The 20,120-nt window shown below is 41.0% G+C and overlaps 2 long non-coding RNA genes across 2 annotated transcripts; one reads left to right on the top strand and one right to left on the bottom strand.

Annotated features, from left to right (window-relative positions):
- The first annotated feature begins 7,369 nt into the window (after positions 1-7,369).
- On the top strand, positions 7,370-16,539 carry LOC115155924 (uncharacterized). The gene is made up of 3 exons (XR_003868169.1): positions 7,370-7,439; positions 14,598-14,728; positions 16,360-16,539. It is a non-coding gene; the product is annotated as an uncharacterized LOC115155924 (long non-coding RNA).
- On the bottom strand, positions 14,531-15,134 carry LOC115155925 (uncharacterized). Its single transcript, XR_003868170.1, has 2 exons — positions 14,854-15,134; positions 14,531-14,707 (listed from the first exon to the last, which is right to left on the bottom strand). It is a non-coding gene; the product is annotated as an uncharacterized LOC115155925 (long non-coding RNA).
- Positions 16,540-20,120: the final 3,581 nt, after the last annotated feature.

The raw sequence follows: 20,120 nt of genomic DNA, 5'->3' as shown, positions 1-20,120 counted from the left end.
GGTGTGTGTATGTGTGTGTTGGAGGGTCACTGTAGTATGAGTGAGTGTGTATAGAGCCGGTGCAAGAGAGTCAGTGCAAATAAAAAGGGGTCAATGCAAATAGTCAGTGTGGCCATTTGATTAAGTGTTCAGCAGTCTTATGGCTTCTGAGGTAGAAGGAGCCTTTTAGTCCCAGGCTTGCCATGCGGTTGCAGAGAGAGCAGTCTGTAACTTGGGTGACTGGAGTCTTTGACAATTTTTAGGGACTTCCTCTGACACCACCTGGTATAGAGGTCCTGGATTGCAGGAACCTTGTCCCCAGTGATGTACTGAGCTGTACGCACTACCCTCTGTAGCCCTTGCGGTTGGATACCAAGCAGTTGCCATACCAAGTGCCATAGCCAGTCAAGATGCTGTCAATGGTGCAGCTGTAGAAGTTTCTGAGGATCTGAGGGCCCAATATTTTCAGCTGAGGGGGGAAAAGGCTGTATGCATTTGCATATTAATGAATACTAGTTGTTTTATGTCACTTCTAGAGGCCTAACAAAGCTGCCCAAACTGGCCATGATTACAGTGCAAAACAGATCAAATGGACATTAGTAAACATTTAACCATTAAAGGTCAATTTATTTGGTTATTCCAAAATTCATTACAGTTTCAAATGTTCAACAAGTTCATATTCAATCCATCGTTCATTTAAAATAATAAACAATTCAAACAATAAGCAATCAATTCAAATTAGTCACATTCAATCAAACAAAAGCAACAACAAAAAATCTATAAAAATAAGACGAAAAATTTGTCAGTTAATTCAGTCGGTCAGTCAGCCATTAAACGGTCATTTTATTTGGTCATTCGGTTAAATTCCAAGGAATGTACAATTTAAACAGTAAGTAATACATTTAAATTAGGGTGGAAAAAAATCAGTCAACCGTTAAATGGTTGCGACTTGCTGACATTCTATTGTTAGAAAACACTACCAGGCCTCCCGAGTGGTGCAGTGGTCTGAGGTACTACATCGCAGTGCTAGTTGTGCAACCAGAGATCCTGGTTTGAGTCCAGGCTCTGTCACAGCCGACCGTGACCGGAGACCCACGGGGCTGCGCACAATAGGCCCAGCGTCGTCTGGGTTAGGGGAGTGTTTGGTCAGCAGGGATGTTCTTGTCCCATCGCGCACTAGTGACTCCTGTGGAGGGCCGGGTGCAATGCAGGCTCACACCAGGTGTACGGTCACCAGGTGTACGGTGTTTCCTCTGGCACATTGGTGTGGCTGGCTTCCGAGTTAAGCGGGTGTTGTGTCATGAAGCAGTGCGGCTTGGATGGGTTGTGTTTCGGAGGACACATGCCTCTCCTGAGTCCGTACAGATTGCAGCGATGGGACATGACTGTAACTACCAATTGGATACCACGAAATTGGGGAGAAAAATGGGCAACAAATATAGCCTCTTACAAAACAAGTCTCAAAATATGTTAATGAGCAAGAAACAACAATACCATGCACCCACCAGTGTTCAAAAGGTTTATGGCACTCCAAAAATGCAGTGTGGTACTGTATTCTGAATTACAGGGATTTACTAGCAGCAATTGGCCAGTAAGCTATTGTAGAATTTCAGGACAAGGTTAGTTGAATTTCACAAAATACAGTATATTACTGTAACCTGTGGGGCTACAGCATTCTCACTCACAGGTGCAACAAATATAGCCTCTTACAAGGCACGCCTTTTACTGTACGGTAGTCTACTATATTCACTTTATACAGTATCATACTGTTGATTAATGTATTAAGCAACTGATCAAATAAAATAAATGGCTAGCAGGGTGGTTAAAAAGATAAGAAAGAAGGTCCTAAAAATGCTTCTCTGTGACATTAATAGTTTAATAGTTTAAAAAAACCTGCAACAAGTTTCTCGCCAGAGGGATAGCATTTTCTTGCTCCCCATGTGTTTGAAAATCACTTTTATTTTTTTACTTATATATTTTTCCTCAAAATGTAGAAATGTGTTGTTTTCACATATATAGACAGTGGTACTGTGCTGGAGATATTGAAAAAGAGATTGAAAAGTGGTGGAGCTGCCATTTAAATTAGAGGTTGCTTTTTGGAAAACCCCATCAGAACAGCGTCTATGCAAGTCTCGTAAATCTCAGAAATCATGTTCACTGACTGTTTCTGTCACGTCCTGGCCAGTAAAAGGGGTTATTTGTCATTGTAGTTGGTCAGGGTGTGGCAGGGGGTGTTTGTTTTGTGTGGTTGGGTATTGTGGGTTTAGGTTCTAGTTTTCTTATTTCTATGTTTATCTAGCTTATCTAGTTCTATGTGAGTTTTGTCAATGACCTCCAATTAGAGGCAGCTGGTTGTTGTTGTCTCTAATTGGAGGCCATATTTAGTTGTGTTTGTTTTCACTGGGTTTTGTGGGTGGTTGTTTCTAGTATAGTCTATGCACCTTACTGGACTGTTTTCGTCGTTTGTTTTGTATTGATTAAGTGTTTTCTTTAATAAATAAGAGGATGAGCACTTTACCCGCTGCGGTTTTGGTCCCCCTTCAACGACGAGTGTGACAGTTTCGCTACAATTAGTACTATCTGTAAAAGCAGCGGAAGTCCTTTCAACATGTATTCTAACCTGTAGAAGCACACACATGCTATCTACGCTATAGTTATACATGATGTATTTAGTTTGCTGTCAGAAGTAAAATGATTCCTTTTAGGGATACACAATGTAAAGAGAGAGGGAGAAGAGAGAGAGCAGAGAGGCATGAGAGAAAGAATAAGTGAAAAGGGGAGAGTGAGAGGCTCCCATCATATACCACCCACACATATTCTATCCTCTTCTCCGCCCGCCAGCCAGTCCATTACCTCCATGTAAATGACAGCTCTCTGTGTCTCGCAGTACAGAGAGAAAAGCACTGTTACCATCAGAATATAGTGGAGGCCAGAGGAAGTCCTATCACTGTTAAACCCACACAAGTAGTCCTCTATATCGCCCACCCACTCCCACAGACACAACACTCACAGCTAGGTGGGGGAGGCAGGGGAAGCAGAGAGGACAGAAAGCCCAGTTAGCACCACTGTCAAACCCACATAAATGTCTTCCTTCACTCTACTCCTCACACAGCTGAATGGGCCAGGCAGAGGAGAGCATAAACGCCTCTGTCTATACTGAGACTACGCCTTTTTTTTAGGAACTCAACTTACTGTTGAGAGTTACAAAAGTCAAATACACAAGGTGCAATTTCAAAATGTGGTAGTGCTTCAACAGTTTTCCACTTGATATGTCAGTCAATGACAGTCACTGACATTCACTCAATTTGCCCATGTCAAATGCTTTGATCGCTAGGTAAGTTAGTCTAGCAAGCTATGTAAACCTTGTACTAATCATCACCAAATTACTTACCGGTGCCGGCAGGGCATGTGCCCAGGGACCCTGACCTCCAGGGCCCCCCCCCCTTGATTTTGTTAGTCACAAAAATGTCCCTCCACCCCATGGCAAAATGAGTAGAATTGCATACATTTGTTTTAAAACTACATTTTCTCTACACACCATGACAAAATGTGAAAAACAGCAGGCAATTAATTTTAACACAGAAAAAAAAATGTATCCACTGCCAAGGGGGGGGGGGGGGGGGGTCCCCCAACCAAATCTCATTTATGGCCCCCAAAATGCTAGTGGAACTTCTGTGAGGGAAAGAAGGGGGAGATTGGCAGAGGCAAAGAGCAGTCACCCACAGCTCTGTCTGACACACTTAGAAAATTACATCGGAACTCAGCGGGTGAAAAGGTGCTTTGATTCACATCTACCTTCTCTTCCTGTCTTTATCCACTAACGGTTGATTTCATAGCTTCCAGTACAGCACCTTTTGCTGATTTCAATACACAGTGAGAGACAAATCTCTGACCTGCTGTAAATTGAATGATTTTTCTCTGTTCCCAACTGAGTACAAAACTGATTGCAATGATGTCAGGCTGACGTCTTTTGTGGTGTCATGGTTAGGGCTGTGGCGGTCACACAATTTTGTGTCAAGCAAATAACAGTCGGTCTCACGGTAATTGACTGCTAATTAACATAAACACATTTAGCATCTCCTGGCTTCCACACTGATGCTGACCTTTGGAACATCTATATTTGAAAAAGTCTAATAAATCCATGCATACACCTACGCCACAATAAATCCATTATTTATTTTACACAAGTCTAAAGAAGCATGATATGAAGAAAATGTAGTGTATTTCAGAATAGAAAACTCTGAGTTGTCTTTATGTGAGGTCCTGATCTGGCTTTGCCAAATGGCTGTGAGCTACATTAGTTCATTTAGCAGACAAGATTTGCTTAGAATTCCGTGGCATTATTTCATAGTATGAAGAATACAACTGAACAAAGCTGAATAAAATAGTAAGCATATTTTATCCAAAAGATTTGAGGGAATGCGCACATTTGGCTATTCTGTGTTGAGTGGTTAACAAAGAAACAGGTACTCCAATATGCTTAATTTAAAGTTAATGTAACTTTAGTTGTCCTACAAACGTTGGGATATATGTTTTTTAATACATTGTAAGGCTGCATGATGCAACTCTAATGATGATTTGAAAAAAAGTTGCTTAAAAGGCATGAGCTCTGCTTTGTTGTTTGCACAGGCTGTACACACTACATCAGTCACTCTTTCACAATTTGACAAGCACTTGATAATGTCTAGAATTTCCTGGCGGCATTCCCTTTGTGTGGCTGTAATGCACCCTAAAAAAATCCATGCCTTTTGCGGCCAGTGACCGTTGTGCCCTTCTCTCTGAGTGCATTGCGCTCCATCACATAATCTGGTCTTTCTCACAGGCTACAAGTGAAGACAGACACATCGGGGATGCAACTACGTGTGTCCTTATCCAATTCCGAGGTGCATATTGAAGATATTTTAAGAATTGTCCACATTTACTTCTCGTCAGCTAACAAGATGAGTAGGCCTAATGAACAGCAAAATCACTAGCCTATGTCAATCAACTATCCCCCATAGTACAAAGGTCATTCTATTCTGTGCGAGAAATACATTTTCCAAACATAGTCTGGGACAGTTGTGGGATGCAATAGATCCCAAGTTAATTCAACCACTAGCATTAAAAAAAACTTTTTTACGCAATGTGGCTGACGCAACAGATCAGCAGATTAGCAACAATTTTTTATAAATGTTGATTTCTTCACATTATAAGCATAGCAATGTGCACATGGTAGTAGGCTATAAGCGTGAATGTTTCGTTAGCGGAAAATACCATTATCAGAAGTGACCTGCAAATGTAATTATGCATGTAATGCTTTTATTATAAAGGTGCATTTTTATGGTGAAACTGATCTTCCCCAAACTTGAAACTCACACGCTGCTTATGTATGCCAGTTAGGCTCTACACCCCTTGTAAAGCGGATTAATGTGCTTAATTTTAAGAAGTTATATGGCCACCGTAGTTGTGATACAAACCGTATTAAAACATATAGGCCTATGGGCTAGGCTACATGAGGTGTGCGACTATAATTCGAAAAGGTCGCAAAAAAAGACATTGTTTCTTATGCTGGGTATCATTCACAAGTGATAATATATAATTCACAAGTGATAGGCTAATACTGTCACCCATCAGACTATTGTTGATTTAATCTTGTCTTTACATATACTAAATTATATGTGTGACATTTGTTTTGATTTAGAATGGACTATCATGCACCTGTATCAAAACAGTGGCAGCGGGAAAAAATAAATGTTATCTATGCACTTAATTAGCGAATGGAGGACACTTTTCCCCATGGTTTATTTTCATGACCAGACAGGTAAGCTATACTCCTGTTGTAAATATAAGCAATGTGCTTAATATTAGGAAAGTCGAAAAATAAATATAGTAGGCTCAGCCTATAGAAAGCTGATTCTCCTTTTAGTAGAGGCATTCACTATGTTTTCTCGCGCAATTGCCTAGCCTATAGAAATGTTGCGCAACATGAGCTCATGTGCTCTCATGAAGAGTTTGATTTGATTTTCAATGACATTTGCATTGATGTCAGTGATTAGAGGGACAATAGAGTGCTGAGTACCAGGCAGTCAGCAAGTTTGGTAGGCTACTAATGATCATCAGCAGCATCAGAGCTTGGAGAAGCCTAATTACCTTGACTAAACGGTCACATGTAATTTGACTGACTTCATGACTCGTGACCACCGGTGTGGCGGTAATACGGTCACCGCAACAGCCCTAGTCATGGTTAAGTTGTATACTGGTTGTGAAAGGATGTTTTTTTAGAAACCCCAAAATATATATTTTTACCTGGTCATAATCTGACCAGATAACCAAAATATGAAGTCTTTCCCTGGTGACTTGATGTTGTCATTAAAAATATGTATTTAGCTGAATGTAATCTGGTTATCTGACTTCATATTTATAAACCAGTTTATAACCAGAAAATGACATTTTTATGAGGTCCCTTGCCAAACGGTGAGACATCATTATGATTAGCCTACTGTAGAAAGAGGATCTGTACAGTGACTCTGTGACAACCACTGCCTCACAAGCTGCAAAACCCTGAGATCCCACACACTTCCCTTCCATAATATTCTGGAGCACTATGGAAACATCGGATAATATTTGGGAGTGGTGGAAAGGACAACGGGCAGGTTATGGACAACATTCATTCCCTTTGACTACACCCTGTTTGGGTTGCTGTTCCCCAGCAAAAGCCGTTTGGAATTTCTGATTACAACGTCAACAGGCATATATGTTTTCTCTTCGTCCTTGTATCCTCCGTAGGAAAGCATTTAGTTGCTAATTGACGAGGTACTGCATGTCCCTCAGACAGCACACCTTTCACAGTACATGGTTGAGGGATGGATTCGACGTTTTCTTTTAAATGGCATGGATTTCTACATAAATGGCATGAATACATCCTGGCATCACTGTCAACTAAGACAGCTTTCTCTTTCTCTCTATATTCCAAGACACATTTTGCAGAGTTGAAGATGGCCTGCAAAATATAGATGAGACACTGCAACTTACAGTGACTGACAGACAGAAAAATTCTGTTGTGTTTATGACTGTGTGTGTGTATGTGTAAGGTGGGCTGTGTGCGGGGGTTGACTGGAAACCGCCACTCACACAGCCTCATGTTGTGTGCGCACATATATATATATATATATATATATATATATATATATATATATATATATATATATATAGACACACACACAAGCACACACACCATGAGGCTCGGGGGTGTAGAGAGAGGCGGTGTTGTTGTTAAGACTGGCAGCAGCTCCTTCATGGATCATTCTCACTACGAGAGACAACCTCACTGGAAAGAAAGAAAGATAGAGAGAGAGAGAGAGAGAGAGAGAGAGAGAGGGAGGGAGGGAGGGGGAAGAGACAAGCCAGCGGAGGGAGCAGAGACAAAGCATGCTGACGGAGGAAGTGAAGTGTGCTCTGCAGCATGTGGACCATGTGCTCAGGTAAGAACAACTCCAACTCCTTTCTGTCCTTGTACACGTCTGTTTCTCTCTGCCACTCTATTTCTCTATGTCTGTTTCTCTGTCCCTGTCTCTCTCTATCTATCTGCATCTCTGTGCCCCATGGGTGCCATTAGAAAGGTAAACAATTTTCATTTTTATCTGTTTATTTTATTAGTACTGTTGACTTGTAAACATTACGCGCTATCGTATCCAAAGTTCAAACTCCACTCCTTAATGTATACCCCCGTTTGGAATATATATTATGTAAATTCTTCACGGGAGATTTGTGCATAATGGGAGTATGTTAGAAATATATAATTGTACAGATATAATATATGGTTAGATTTATCTGCACATATTGAAAAAAACGAAAAAAAATCTGAGGGCATTGATCCTGCCGTTTTCAAGATATCAGTGCTGAACTGGATGTATATGGTATTGTATTAGGAGTATATCTTTGTTTTACTGGTTTGTACTGTGAGTATTTCTTTGTTTTACTGGTTTGTACTGTGAGTATATCTTTGATTTACTGGGAGTATATCTTTGCTTTACTGGTTTGTATTGGGAGTATATCTGTGTTTTATTGGTTTGTACTGGGAGTATATCTGTGTTTTACTGGGAATATATCTGTGCTGAAGTTTTGTACTGGTGGTACTGTTGTGGAATGTGTGAGACTTGGCCCCATATCTCTCTGTTCCCTAACTCTTTCTTTCTCTGTGGGGCCGCAAGAGAACAGAGGAATAACACACACACACACACACACACACACACACACACACACACACACACACAAACTACGCTCACAGGCACAACACACATGCACACATACACACACACACACCCCCCCCCCCCCCCCTCTTGTGGAGACCCAGCCGAAACTTCCCTCTGGGGGGAGAGCTATGTGAGGAATGTGATTATCACGTATTTGTGTTTATTTTATCGCAGTGGGACGCTCACAAAGCAACGAGGGGACTAGATCAGACAAACGGCTGATGCTGAGTGTGAAACTGTGTGCGTGCTTGCCTGTGGGTTAGTGAGGGTGTGTTAGGGTAAGGAGGAGAGAATGTGTCTGCGAATTTGTTTCAGAATTGTTTTAAACAGTTAAATAAAGGAACATGCTCAGTTTCTGAAAGACAAATACCTATGCCTCATACATACATACTGTTCACCTTTTCTATACACTCACACAGACTTACACCCACACATGCACTTACAGTCACATGTGCACTCAGTCACTGAGAGCCAAGCACCCACTCACCCCAACACCCACGTAACCACCCACACACTCACATGCACAGACTAGCACCCTCCCGCCCACATCCACGCACGCACACATACACACGCACACCCAGCCCAGCCGTCTGTCAAGCCAAGTGCATTACAGAGTTCTTTAACACACAGCTTCTGAATGGGGGGTGAATGTGGGGAATTTCAGCTGAAACGTGAGGACAAAAGCCAGGGGGACATTTAAAAGGCATTAACAGATCCATGGGAATCAGGAAGGGAACATACACACGCACTTGCTCACTCACTCATACATACATATACACACGCATTCATTCATACACACACACAGGAATGAATATGACACAGACTCACACACAGGGGCGTTATGCTTCCATTATTATATAGGGGGCACAATGTACGTGAAGATGCCCCCGGCAAAATTCTTAGAATTTAGCATTTTTCAAACACCTGAATTTTTTTTTCCTGCAATCTAGAGCCGTAATCATTATACCATGTTCTATGTAAAAAAAAAAAAGGTGCTATCTAAGCATATCACTTTACCTGATTGCACTTGGTGAAGTCCACGGGTCAGAAAATGGATGCACGCAACAACCATGTCTCTGTCACTAACAAAAACAGTCATGGATTGTAACTCTAAAATTCACCCGAAAGGCAAAGCACTCTGAGAAATATTCAAATAAGCAGTGTGTTAATAGTACCATAACCCAAGAATTTGTCTCTTCTGAAGTCTAGCAACCTTGCCAGAAGGCATGCCAGCTAATATAGTTATACAAGCTACTCTAACTTGATTGATAGCCTGAAATGGCTTGGGAGATTGGGAACCTATCTAGCTGGCTAGCTGAAGCCAACTTAATAAAATTGCTAAGTGCTGGTATTACAGAAAAACAACAAAACATTTTCATTTTATTTAATTATCAAGAAGGAATCAATAGGCTACATAGCTTGATCAATTTAATTTACAAACATACCTCCTGCAAGTCCTGCCCATCATTGGTAGCTAAAATCAAATCAAACGCTATTTATGTCACTCAACACTCTCTCTCCCCCTCCACTGACGATACTGTCGGCACCACCAGAGCAGGGTTTCCCAAACTTGGTCCTGGAGCCCCGCCGGGGTGCACGTTTTGGCTTTTGCCCTAGTACTACACAGCTGATTCAAATAATCAATGCTTGATGAGGAGTTGGTTATTTGAATCAGCTGCGTAGTGCTAGGGCAGAAACCAAAACGTGCACCCAGCGGGCTCCCCAGGACCACGTTTGAGAAATCCTGCACTAGAGTATAGCTTCCTGCCTAGCATATCCGTGGTGCATCTTAGAAGGAACCACCGTGGTGCACCTTAGAAGGAACCACTTACTAGGGAGAATGGGGGTACTCTTTCACTGGTGTGTGCCCCCTCGGAAAAATACTCCTAAAAGATATTTGAATAGATAATTATTATTACACACACACACACACACACACACACACACACACACACACACACACACACACACATAAAGAGATGCAGCTCTGGCGTTAGAGGGACAATGGTTTGGGATAAGAGATGACGAGAGACTGGTCGTGTTGTGTTTTTTGTGTTAGAGTGATGAATTGTGTCAGAGAGAGAGAGATGGGAAGGGGGACCTACATTCACAGGCAAAGAACAGGGATTGAAGTGAATAATGCTCCCAGCTCCACATTTTACATTTTAGTCATTTAGCAGACGCTCTTATCCAGAGCGACTTACAGTAGTGAATGAATACATTTCATTTCATACAGTTTTTTTCCCCCTACTGGCCCCCCGTGGGAATCGAACCCACAACCCTGGCGTTGCAAACACCATGCTCTACCAACTGAGCCCACCACATACATTACTGTAATTAACTACTGGTTTTCTGTTCAACTGGAGGACAGAAGCACACTTTGTCCTGAATGTTAATACCCTCTCTAGGACAGATGCGCACATGTGAAGACTACCTTTACACATTTTTATTAATATCTGACTTGAGATACTTGAAACACACCTGGAGAATTAGAAAATTGACTCAAATCGACCATTATCTCCAATACATGATTTATGGCATGTGTTGCTCTTTTAATTACTGTGTATTTTGCTATATGTTAGCTGTCAGTCAAAGTGTGCAAAAATGTAACCAAACTTAAAGGGATTCTCTAGTACTTTTGTATAATTTTTAGCCTGTAGTACTGAAAGTAGCACCCACGAGCCAAAAGTGGTCCCCAAAAATTACGTACTACATCACATATGTGCAGATATGTACACCATGTCATTGCTCTCTCTCTCTCTCTGCTGTGTGTGATTCTTGCTAGATGTCACTCATATGGCAAAGGGCTGAATCTCATTGGCTGGAACTCAAATCGCTAGGGGGCTGGCCCATGTGGAGGGAAATGTAGAGAAAATGGCACAGCACAGCTTTCAGAAAACAGTCACTTTCAAAATAGGGATTTTGTGGCTAATTGAGCTAAGACTGTAATTCTGCTCATAGAATATGCATGTATGAACTACACATTGACAATTTCAGCCCAAAGAATACTTAAAAAATACTTATTAGTTGCCAAAGTACCGGAACATGTCTATAGGTTTAGGCACTAATTCCGACTGGTTAAGGTTAGGGATAGGGTTAAAACATAAAAACTAAACAGGTGCCTAGCACTGGGATTGAACCCACAATGCTCGGCACCGTAGCGCACAGTTTAAATAACTACTAGATGGTAACACGCACTCTTATTGCCCCTAGTGCAGGGGTGTGTCAAACTCATTTGCAAAAAATAGTTATCTAGGAATTGTTTATGCTCCCTGACTGTCTAGCTTCCATTTCTATGATTATAAGTGAGTTGGACACCGTCAAGAATATAGGTCCATCATAATTTCTACACAGTTTTGATTTGGTTTTAGTCATTTTATAGTATGTTGAGTTTGTCCCCACTCCCCCAAAAATATTTTTTGAAATAAAAAAATTAAATCCACATGCGGGCCAGATTGGACCCCCCTGCCTTAGTGGATGGTTGAAAATTGCCACGGAAAGGAAATGCCACGCCATGCCATCATTTTAACATTCTAAATATAGCATTTGGCCTGTGATTTCCACAACTTTTCATGTTTGCCAGACCCTCTGTGAAACAGAAAAAAAGATCTTACCAAAAGTATCAGTTCATTCCATCAGTAGCAGTTTATCCAAACAAACGCAACATGACTTCTAAAGGACTGGTCAATAGACCTAACCCTGATGTCACAGTCCATTGAAGTCCCCCCACACCTTTCCCAATAATACTGGCACAGGGCTTGATGTTTGCACCCATTGATTTCTGAAGGGAATAAGGCAGATATGTTATGGGCTATAGCAGGTGTAACTGTAGTCATAGGACTAGTAGATGACATGATACTAGTTTCAAATACCACAGAATTTGACTTGATATTCAGATGGGAAAAAAAGTGTTAATTTATTCAGGAAATTTCACAATATGAATGCAATGCATCTGTCACATATGACTCAATTCTCAAATGATAACTACTCAAGTGACAACATTTGTGAATTTACCAAATTACCATCAGATGAAAACTCTTACTTGGGAAATTGAGAGGGTGACAAAAGAGAAAGGGACAGTGAGAAAATAATAGTTCAAAGGCAGTTTTGGGAAATGTATGCAAATTGATATACACCCCCTTACCAGATCAACCCCCCTCCATCATCCTATCAGAGAGAGAGAGAGAGAGAGAGAGAGAGAGAGAGAGTGACCAATATACTGTAGGTGAAATCCCATTGCAGTTGTTTCATCTCTTCTCATGATGGTAAAGCACCTTGTTATCCTCCACTGTAAAGACATGAACATTATTGCCCAATGGAGAATGCAGAGATGGAGGAAGAGATAGAGAATGATGGATGAGGAAGGATGGAGGACCTATGACGGAGAGATGGAGGAGAGATGATGAAAGATGGAGAAGGCGTGAAGGGGAGAGTGTAGGCTATAGAAGATAGATGTACACTCTTAAAATAAAATGTTCCTGGAGGATTTTTTAGGGGTTCTTCAAATTGAAACTGCGGGGGAACCCCTATGAATTCTTTGAACCCCCCCTCTTTAACGGTTCCTCAATTAACCTTTTGGGTTACATTTTGGGGATTATAGCGGCAAACCAGAAGTAAAAGATCCAAATATGATGTAAACTCCCAGCAGAGCCCCAAGTCCAATGGGTATATCCTCTGGCGTGTTGATGTTAATGTGTTGATGTTCTCTGTATCCACAGCCAGAATGATTTTGCAGTGCATGGTGATAGAACAGGTTTCCAGTGATATTCATCAGATGTGTAGGGAGGGTGCACAGTACATTTTTCATTGATAAATCAATACTTAAAGAGTTAATTTGAACACTACCTCAGATAACACATATTCCCACTCTACCGAGTGTAACAAGTACTCTGATATAAGTGTTACATTTTGAGCATTAATGTAAAACTTCGTAGTGTAAAAAATGTGACATATCTTTGCCCATCTCTGGCTAGTGCAAAGTACATTACTGTAATATTCAGAGTAACTTGCCACCAGTTTCCTATAAATTACTGGAAAATGCAGAGCAACGAAACAATACTGTCAATTTAGCCTACTATACTGTGAGAAAGTAAATGCTACTGTAATCACGTTGGTATTTTAGTATTTTACTGTAATTACATTGGATTAGAGCTAGCAGGTTGGCTGCAGGGTATTTGTATATTACAGCACATTTTTAGATATTTGGTGTTTTAAATCACTTGCACTTCTATAGGCCAAACAAAGGTTTCCAAACAGGCTGTGATTACAGGGCATAAGAAGATGGCTTAATATGTTCCCAATTAAAGTTTTAAGACCTGGTGTTATTCTGATTTAACCCCTTTATAAATGAAAATGTTAGGGCACTAATACCATATATCAGTTCAACTGGTACAGCATTCTCACTAATGGGTGCAACAAATATAGCCACTTACAAGGCAAGCCTCAAAATATGTTAACGCCCACAACATTGTCCATCAATGCACCATAATTCACAGAATGCTGCTGTAAATATACAGCAAAACAGGTAATACAGTACTTTACTGTAAAAATTGTATTGTAAAATACATTTTACAGCAGTGTAGAGAAATGCCTATGAGACCCCATAATGCATTGCTCTTTACGGTACTGTACTGTAATATAGAATAACAGTGGTTAACTGTTAGTTTTGCTGTAAATGTACAGCCATTTGTAACAGTGAAGGAGAGAGAAGATGAAGGAGAGAACGATTGGGAGAGTTGGAGGATGAGATTGAGAGAGATTTGGGCCAGTATTAAACTCTCTCCTCATTGACATTTGAATGGCATTCTGTAATGGGATTAAAAATCTACTCCAGACCAATACATCAGTCTAATTCAATGAACCAAATTTGGTGTCTAAACTAAGAGCAGCAAAAATGTAGGCTAGTCATATATTCTGGAAACCATGAAACTTCATCAGCCTTCATTTCTGTGTCAAGTCGTGTTATGCATAAGAGTGGACTTTCCTGAAATCGTAGCCTACGTGTCACTACACGCACATGGGTCGCGGCAGGGACGGCCCCGGTGAAAGGGTTTGGTCATTGAGGTCGGTGTCAGGGCGGGCGGGGGACAATCCTACCGCCCGGCTGAGGTGAATAGCATGTCTCCCCTTTACCTTCGCTGGAGCAGTGAACCCAGTGGCATTTCCGACTGATTCGGTATGCACATGGAGAAAAGCCCCGCGGCTAGCCAACGATAAGGGTAGAGGGGAAATTACGTGAGGAAATCGCAGATGAGTGATGGGTTATTCACATGAAGTGCATTCGTGATTGAGAAAGTCAATTCTTCTTCTTTCTGTATTCGTTTGTTAGAGAAACTCCTTTCAGTCTAAGGTGATGTTTATTTTTTTGTGTGTCGCCTGTTTTTGTAGCAGATAACTGCCGAGTGTCGAGCCCGCGGAAGGTGTCTGCAACCCTGGGCTCTCTGCTGCACAGCTGTCGGTGTTTGGAGCAGCAAGGACCGGAGGAAGGAGCCCCGACCCTGGAAACAGACAACCACAAAGTAAGCAACAGCTGTGGACTCATCTCATCTTTACCTGCTAAAATACACTGTTTATATCATGTTAAATCTATTGATATATTATTGTTTTATTTGCTAATTTTTTTCACATTCGTAATCAACATCACCTTTAGGTTTTAGATTCATGTTTAGACAACTGTCATTATTTCGTCAGTTAGACCTACATGTAGGCTATCATATTCTACAGTTTGCATTGTGTGACAAAGACCAGAGAAGCATTGGCAAATCTGTTGGTGAGCATGGCATTGCAACAGTGTGTGGTCTGCCTTGGCTTTGGCAAGAGTATTGTAGACTGTGTGTGTGTGTGAGCGTGAGCGTTAGTGCTTGCGTGAGAGAGAGAGGAAGAACGAGAGAAGAGATCTGAGAGTGTGGTTGGGTGCAGACAGGATCTCTGTGTGTGTTTTCCCTTCTTTAAGTTGAGGGAGGAGGGGTGGTATGCAAGTCAAGCTAGTGTGTGTGGGTGTGTGTGTGTGCGTGCGTGCGTGCGTGTGTGCATGTGTGCGTGTGTGTGGTATGCGAGCTGCTGGAGGACATTCTTGTGTGTGTTTTGGAATGTGATTACCCTGGGGGAGACCCTGTGACTGAGAGAGAGAGACAGAGCAAGAGAAAGAAAGAAAGAGAGAGAGAGGAAGAGAAAGAGAGGGAGAGAAGGCAGGAATAAATTCATACTTTCGATTCCATTAATGTCAGTGGTGAGATGATTGACATGCAGGTGACTTTAGTATTTCTACTAGTAATAATAATATTAGTTATCATCATCAGCATATCCTTGTGAGATTTAATGAAAAGAAAAAAGCCTTTCAAGCAACAAAGCAAGCATTCACAATAGGACCAAAGGTTAAATGGCCTTAACACTTGACTTGTTACAAATGGTTTGTTACTTGTTACAAATGGTTTCATGCGAACACTGCTTCATGCAAACACCCTCTACCCTCTTAGTTGAAATGGATGTTAATATTGATGTCATACAACAGGGGGCATTTGTGAGACACACACAACAGTCTCAAGTCCCAGACACGGTGTTCATATGCTACAGCAAGAGAGGCTTGTATTGTTACGTTTTCCCGAAGACACATGATGGCGTACCCAATATGAAACACATAGCCTCCTCTTATAGAATCGAATCCTTTTTCTAACAAAGATCTTTTATATGTGAATGATTCTTTAAAACGTCTTGTCGAAGAGTTGTAAAGGCGACGGTTAAGCTCAGTCATAGTGAATGGGACATGTATAACGGAGTATCTTCTTATAAGTGGACAGACGACAAGGTTAGGGTTCTGGTTTGGTTGTTCCTTGGAGGATATTGCTTGTTGTTGGAACTAGATGGGGAACTGAAATGACAGGAACTGCCAAGAATTGCCCACACACAAATGTTACATATTCTAATGAGCAATCTGGCCGGACTGAATACCAGTACACTTCACACTACATATTATGCAATTGATTGTGAACATAACCAAGTCTGTTTCAAGGTCTGTAAAATGATTCCAGGGATTTCACATCATTGTTATATGTTCCTATTCTCTGTCCCCTACATGGTTTTGGTTTGATGAGAGTTAGTGAAAATGAGAACCTAATTAGGATATAATATATCATATAACGTTCTCTTTCAGAAGCAGAGGACTTGGTGGAGACATCCTTCTACAGGTATTTGGTCTTTTTCTAGCTGTTATACAGAGTTTATGGAGGATTACATTTTCCAGTTTGTCCAGGCCCTCCGATGTAGGCTTTCAAATGAAACATCTTGACTTTTTCCACGTTTCTTTACAGTCTTATTCTAAAATTGATTAAAATGGTTTTTTTTTCCCCTCATCAATGTACACACAATACACCCTAATGACAAAGCAAAAACAGGTTTTACACATTTTTGCAAATGTATTCAAAATAAAAAACGGAAATATTACATTTATATAGGTATTCAGACCGTTTACTCAGTACTTTTTTGAAGCACCTTTGTCAGCAATTACAGCATTGAGTCTTCTTGGGTATGACGCTACAAGCTTGGCACACCTGTATTTGGGGTGTTTCTCCCATTCTTCTCTGCAGATCCTCTCAAGCTCTGTCAGGTTTGATGGGGAGCGTCACTGCACAGCTATTTTCAGGTCTCTCCAGAGATATTAGATCGGGTTCAAGTCCGGGCTCTGGCTGGGCCACTCAAGGACATTGTCCCGAAGCCACTTCTGTACTGTCTTGGCTGTGTGCTTAGGGTTGATGTCCTGTTGGAAGGTGAACCTTCACCCCAGTCTGAGGTCTTGAGCAGGTTTTCATCAAGGATCTCTCTGTACTTTGCTCCGTTCATCTTTCTCTCGAGCTTAACTAGTCTCCCAGTCCCTGCTGCTGAAAAACATCCCCACAGCATGATGCTGCCACAAACATGCTTCACCGTAGGGATGGTGCCAGGTTTCCTCCAGACGTGATGCTTGGCATTCCGGCCAAAGAGTTCAATCTTGGTTTAATCAGACAGGAGAATCTTCTTTCTTATGGTCTTAGAGTCCTTTAGGTGCCTTTTGGCAAACTCCAAGTGTGCTGCCATGTGCCTTTTACTGAGTAGTGGCTCTAGGAGGAGTCTTGGTGGATCCAAACTTCTTCCATTTTAAGAATGATGGAGGCCACTGTGTTCTTGGGGACCTTCAATGCTGCAGACATTTTTTGGTACCCTTCCCCAGATCTGTGCCTCGACACAATCCTGTCTCGGAGCTCTACGGACAATTCCTTTGACCTCATGGCTTGGTTTTTGCTCTGACATGCACTGTCAACTGTGGGACCTTATATAGACAGGTGTGTTCCTTTCCAAATCCAATTAAATGTACCACAGGTGGACACCAATCAAGTTGTAGAAACATCTCAAGGATGATCAATGGAAACAGGATGAACCTGAGCTCAGTTTTGAGTCTCATAGCAAAGAGTCTGAATACTTTTGTAAATAAGGTATTTCTGTTATTTATTTTTAATACATTTGAGAGAAAAAAAATCTAAAAACCGGTGTTCGCTTTGTCATTTTGGGGTATTGTGTGTAGATTTATGAGGAATCAATTTTAGAATAAGGCTGTAATGTAACAAAATGTGAAAAATATCAAGGAGTCTGAATACTTTCCAAATGCACTGTATACCTGTTATTAAGTTTCCATTGTCCTGAAATGGTGATATCAGTGGAAGTACTGTACCAGTCTAGCTCTTGCCCTATATTTTCAGTTTGACTATAGTCAGATTCTTTGACTGTGACTTTGTGAATCTATTAAGTGAATTAGCTCACCATTTCTAGGGTTTTGGGTCAAGGATGTTTAATATCTAATTCAGTCAAAGGATTATATCGTTGTTTTACAATTGTTACAATTATATAGCCAGAATTCAGAGGATCGTCCTTTCATTCTCTCAGTTCTTTCAATCTTTCATTCTGTCAATATTTCATTCTGTTCTTCCTCTGGCTAAACATAATACCTCCTACAGTGTGTCTAATCATCAGATCATGAGTCATGACTCTTGATGTATTTTGAGAGGGACTGGATGCTATTTAGCTCTGGCAATAAGAGCTATCTGAGCGATTTAGCTCCTGTGAGTACATGTCCACCAAGAAGGACAGGAGAGTAGTTACACTCTTAGAAATAAGGTGCTATCTAGAACCTAAAAGGGTTATTCATTTGAAGAACCCTTTTTGGTTCCAGGTAGAACCTTTTTTGGGTTCCATGTAAAGCCCTTTCTACAGAGGGTTCTACATGGAACCCAAAAGGGCTATGCCTGGAAACAAAAAGGGTTCTCTTATGGGGACAGCTGAAGAACCCTTTTGGAACCCTTTTTTTCTAAGAGTGTATGTTTTGGCTGAATGTAAACTGAATTCAAAAGGCAGAGTGATTCAGACAGTACACACCCCCATGTTTCCCCCGCCTCTGCTCTCCTCAGATGTAAGACACATGACATCATTAAAAGGGAGCTCTCAAGCTCAGTGTGGGTTCCTCGTGTGGGTAGACTGTGTGTGTGTTTGTTTGTGTGTGTACGCACAAGCGTGTGTGTGTGTGTGTGTGCCTGTGTGGGAAAGAGAATGAAGCCATCCAAAGCGCCAGACCCAGTGGTCCATGCTCGCTGTATGTGTGCCCTACTGGAGGCTCTCGTACTGGGATATGCTCACTCCCACATCAGGGTAGAGGCTGGGGCTGAGTGAGCGAGGGAGTGGGAAGAGAGGAGTGAGAGAGATGGAGAGAGCCGGAGGGAGTCGGTGGGAAGAGAGCTTTGCCCCACAGCATAGAGAGGGTGTTTTTAGGTATGGTACATGCACACACACACACACACACACACACACAGATCAATCTAAATACAGTTGCTGCTGGAGCTGCGTTGATGCAGTTACTGTAATCTTAGGATTTTGTAAAGATTAGCTCAAGATTGATCTGTTGTTTTTGAAGTCTGTAACATTGTACGTCTGTTTCATACATTTATCCTGGTTTCAGTCTCATTGAAAAGTTTCTATATGAATAGTTTCATTCCAAAATGCAATACATACATTTTCTGAAATATTGGTAAATTAGCTTTTATTGTTTAAAGAAATGTTGAAGGACATTGGGTTGTTCAATGACAGACATGTATTTGTTTAAAATCTGTCACTTGATGGTTTCATTTCAGAGAGACAAATAATCATGTTTTTTTTGCAAAATGCTTTATATCAGCCTCACTCTCAGAGAAATAAGTATACTGCTATGTTTTACACAGTCAAATGTAACAAATGAATACATGTTTAATAAAGAAATGTACAAATGATACATTGCATTTTTTTTTAAAGATGATTCAATACAGTAATATTAGATCTGTATGTAAAACATTTACATTTGACATTTTAGTAATTTAGCAGATGCTTTTATCCAGAGTGACTTACATGACGTTTATTCATCTTAAGATAGCTAGGTGAGACAACCTCATATCACAGTCAAATATACCGGATACAAACATTCCATTCCAGCTAAACAATGGATACAGAGCGTTTTGCAACAACAACAACAAAAATCTATGAATTAAAAATCTGAGAACAGTAATATTTTACACACACATGAAGGTACCCCTAAGCCAAAAACACAACTGTGAAAAATTGGTGGATATAGCGTTTTGGAAATAAACTCTTTAAAACAAACTCTATAAAACATAGATACAGTACATATGAAGTTCAGCAGAGGGTTTCTCACCCTGCTTTCTCTGTCTCCTCTCCTCTCAGATAGTTGGCTGCAGCTCAGACACTCTTGGCAGAATCCTCTCATATTGACTTTACCCTGCCTTCTATATGAGTTCTCTGTGTTCTTCAGGAAATAATGAACAGAAAGCCCAGTACAGCATTCCCATATGGTCCTCTACTGACTAGATGTATTACACACACACACACACGCAAACACGT

This window comes from Salmo trutta, chromosome 20 (assembly GCF_901001165.1).
Source record: "Salmo trutta chromosome 20, fSalTru1.1, whole genome shotgun sequence".
Taxonomy (NCBI): domain Eukaryota; kingdom Metazoa; phylum Chordata; class Actinopteri; order Salmoniformes; family Salmonidae; genus Salmo; species Salmo trutta.
This window is presented reverse-complemented; position numbering and strand designations above follow the sequence as displayed.